Consider the following 4,264-nt stretch of genomic DNA (forward strand, 5'->3'; position numbering starts at 1 on the left):
GACTACCAGCCCTAGTCTATGAACAAGGCAGCCTCAATAACTGGTATCTTTTCTCTGGTCCTTGATTTCTCTCTGTGAATGAAGAGATGGACTCTGGGGATATCATTCTTACATTGGATGAGTGAGGCGTTTCTGTGAGAACAGTTCAGAGTTTATGTCCTCATGGTCTATTCAAAGCCTCCTTAGCCAGAAGCTGGATTACCCAGCATGCCCTTATACCATCTTCTGTGAAATGAATGCTGACAGAGAGCAATAGCAGCCCTTACACTCCCAGCCCCAGGGGACTCTCTCATAATAAAGTCATTCCTTGTGTATTAGATACATAAGCATGTATAAAATCAATCTACTCTATGAACAAGCATGGCCTGGAAAAGGTACTTAGTGTGCCTGAGTCTCATTGCCATATCACTTTTTTTTTCAATTTTATTATGATGTAATTGATGTATAATACTGCCTTTGATGGAACTTGGTAGGGTAATGATGACTTTCATATCTCCTGGAATGATTCACACCATCAAATTAGCATTGATAATTTCACACAGATAACTTCCCAAAGGAAAAAGAGTATTTTCCTCTGTTGATGCAAATTCTTAGGACTGGATATCTTTGCAACTTTTCAGTAAATTCATAATTAGTGTTAACATGGTAAAAATTACATGTCCCAGAGTTTATTTTTCTTACACCTGCATTTTGTGTCTTCTAGACACCTGCATTCCATTCTTTCCAATACTCCTGCATGACCCATAATCAGATCTCTTTTTCCACTAGCTTGATTTGTTTGTTTAGATTTCACATAGATATGAGAGCAGACATCATTTGTCTTTCTCTACCTTATTGCATAGCAGAATGTCTATAAGAATGCCCATGGTTTTGCAGACGTTAGAATTCCCTTCTTGGCATGGCTGTATCTTCAGTTCATTCTTATCTGTTCCTCTTAGGCTATGTCCAGATCTTGACTAATATAGTTAATGCTATTAGGTCGCCTTAGGTTCAACTCTCTTCTTGATATAGGATCTTTGCTTCCATTGAATTTATTCCCAGAAGTAAATTGCTACATCATAGGGTTCTTCAGGCTTTAATGCTTTGAGTAGTGACCGTACCAATTTACAAGTCTGCCCGCAATGTGCAGTGGTTCCTTTCCCCCATATCTTCACTAGCATTTGTTATCTACTGTCTTTTCTGATGATAGTAACAGGTGATGATTGTATCAGATGGCATTTCCTTGATCTGCATTTTCTTGATCATAGTCAATCCCTTTATATGTCCCTCTGGACTATTTAGGTGTTTTGTTGTTGTTTTTGTTGGCTGTCTATTCAAGGGGTCCTCAAACTACAGTCCATGGGCCAGATGCAGACCGCTAAAGACATTTATCTGGACTTACAGGTGTTTTGGCCACCACTGTCTGTCCTGCTTAGTAGCATCCTGGGTCTGTTGCGCGCATGTGTAGAATGTACATGGCCCTCTCCAACTCTCCTCCTTCTCTCTGTCTCGAAACTCCTCTCTAAGGCAGCAGTCCTCAAATTAAGGCCCATGGACCACTATTGTTCATAGTTGTTTTTTGAACAACTTTGGCCCTCCAACAGTCTGAGGGACAGTGAACTGACCTCCTGTTTAAAAAGCTTTAGGATTCCAGGTCTATTCTATCTCTCTGATCCTGTTGTTATTGAAGTATTGCTCTTTGGACGGGGGGGTGGCCACACCTGGTGATGCTCAGGGGTTACTCCTGGCTATGTGCTCAGAAATAACTCCTGACTTGGGGGACCATATGGGACACCTTAGCACTTGTGCCACCAATCCATCCCCTGAAGTATTGCTCTTGTTTTTGTTTTGGAGTCACATGAGTTAATATTCTGCTTCAAAAAGAAAGAGATGCCCTGTGTCTCTGAAAATAACAGACTTAACATAAATAGCCAATGAGCAATTACCAAAATTAAAGAGCAAAATAAGTTATGGTGGAGCTGACAGAAGCTAACAGAAGAAAATGGGTGTATCAAGAACTGCTAATGAAACCCCATCTCATCAGTAAGTTCTTTGTCCTCTCTAATTTGCCTTGTTTTTACCTTAGACAATGATGGGAAAAAAAAAAGTGTAATGGAAATATCAGATAGAAAAGCTCTTGAGAAATTATGATGAACTAAACCATATGTATGGTAAACCATATATAATGAAACTAAACTTTCAGTTTTGCCTAAGGAGAGGGAGAAAGAGACCACCAGGAGAATGCAGTCCCAATATGGACAAGACAAAAAGGACCATACATCAGCTTTAAACTAGGCCCAGCTCTCTTCTGAGTTCATAGACTTAAGAACAAAGAAACCCACCTGTGTCTCTTCTTTCCCTTACCAGGCACCTCTCTCACACAAAAACCAATAACAACAACCTATGCTGTTTTGGAGCAGTTATTCTAGTAAGGAAATAGCTTCTGGTTCTCGCTGTCATGCTGAGTGCAGATAGATTTTATCCTGGGCTGTCCCCTTCAATTGTGTCTCAAAATAAAGGCAAAAAGAATGGTGGAGGGACTTGAGTAATAGCATAGCAGGTATGGCATTTTCCTTGTATGTGGTGGACCCGGGAATGACTCAGTTTGACCTGGGATTGACTTGGTTAAGCCTTTCAGGAGCAATTTCTGAATGCAGAGCCAGGAGTAACCCCAGAGTGCCACTGGATGTGCCCACCCACCCCCCAAATGGTGGAAAATTGCTTTTCTAGGAACCCAGTCTAATTTTGAATATGAGGCAAGTCTGAGACGGGTTCAAAGAAAGATTAGCGGTGCCATAAATAAGCTTATTGGAATAGTCGGTGACACCCTTGCTGACAGAAGGCAAATTTCTCTTGGATTAACTCTTTTATTCCTAGCAATGTGACTCATGCCAGCCTACTTGGAGTCAATACTTTTCTCTTTCTTGATTCCTGGGTGATGAGAAAGGTCTCACGAAGGAAATTGGTAGCTTGTCCTCATCATTAACTTGGAAAACCCAAAGCCCGTCAAGACTCCAAATCTATTTAGCCCCAGGTGCTGCTCATTTTGGCTTGATATTTGGGATTCCCAGGAGAAAAAAAAGAACCTACCTATCTTTGAAAAATGGACTGATACAACTTCAGAGCAATCTTTCAAACCTCTTAGCCCACCAAATGCTTACAAATCTTTCAACACTCACCATAGTCGGTAATGATATAGCTGATAAAAATGGCTGCCGCCACCTCAATGAACTCATAAGATGACAAATCCAGAAGCATCAAAGCCTAATTTTCTTTGAGTTTTGCCTAAAGTTTTACTCTCTATTTAACAGCTAGACAATGTTGAAATCAACTTGTTGGTTGGTAGAAGAGTTGGGATCTAGTTCCCAAGTTACCAGAGAGGAAGCCTTGCTGCAAGAAACAGATCCTCATCATATATTCACTTAGATAGTCCCTGTCCTCCACCAAAACCTTTTAGCACACTAGTTTGAACTCTAAATCTAGCTCTGGTTTGTTTCCCTGACAAATATTTTGAGCCGGAGACTGGAGCAGAAGCAAATCTCACGTGTAAAGACCATCTTTATGCTTTTCTCTGTGTGGCTCATTCAAATGTGTCTACATCCATATCCTTTTCTAAGATCTCCACAGATATTTCTCCACTCGGACATCTTAAGTCAGAGTCTGGGTCTACAAACAACATCCCCCTCAGCCCCTAGAAACTTCTATTTATAGACATTCTTTCCTTTTTATTTTTTTTTTTACTTCATTCAAGTTTTTCCATATTTCTGATTCAGCAGCTGTATACATCTGGCACAAACAAGAAGCCCCCTCCCCACCCTGTGGCCCTTCACTTCCCGGTTTTGTTCTATTTATCGGTTTTATGAGATCACATGAACAGCTAGCATTGTCTTTGTTTAAGATAAACAAGATAATAATGTGTGCTATGTGTCTATTGCAAAATGATTGCCATAGCTTTTGCTAACAGCTATCATCACTTCCTAGAGGCATGTTTTATTTGTGTGTTTTACCTGAGAGTTGATGATGTCTTTCCATCTTGTATTCCCCTCCCCCTTGTCCAGTTTTTCTCCATTACTCTGGGAAAGAAAAGGTCAAGAAAATAGCATCAAGTCCCAGTTGCCAATCCTCCAAGAATGGCCCAGGTGTGATTTTTCTCTCCTTTCAGCCTACCTCTAACATTGTTTCTGATTCTTCCATTTCCTTTAAAAAAGAGGCTTTTTTTTTTTTTATCTCAGTTTGGTGGGATAGGGACAGTTTTCAATTGTAAACTTTCTCACAGCTGAGCTGT

Source organism: Suncus etruscus, chromosome 8 (assembly GCF_024139225.1).
Source record: "Suncus etruscus isolate mSunEtr1 chromosome 8, mSunEtr1.pri.cur, whole genome shotgun sequence".
Lineage (NCBI taxonomy): Eukaryota > Metazoa > Chordata > Mammalia > Eulipotyphla > Soricidae > Suncus > Suncus etruscus.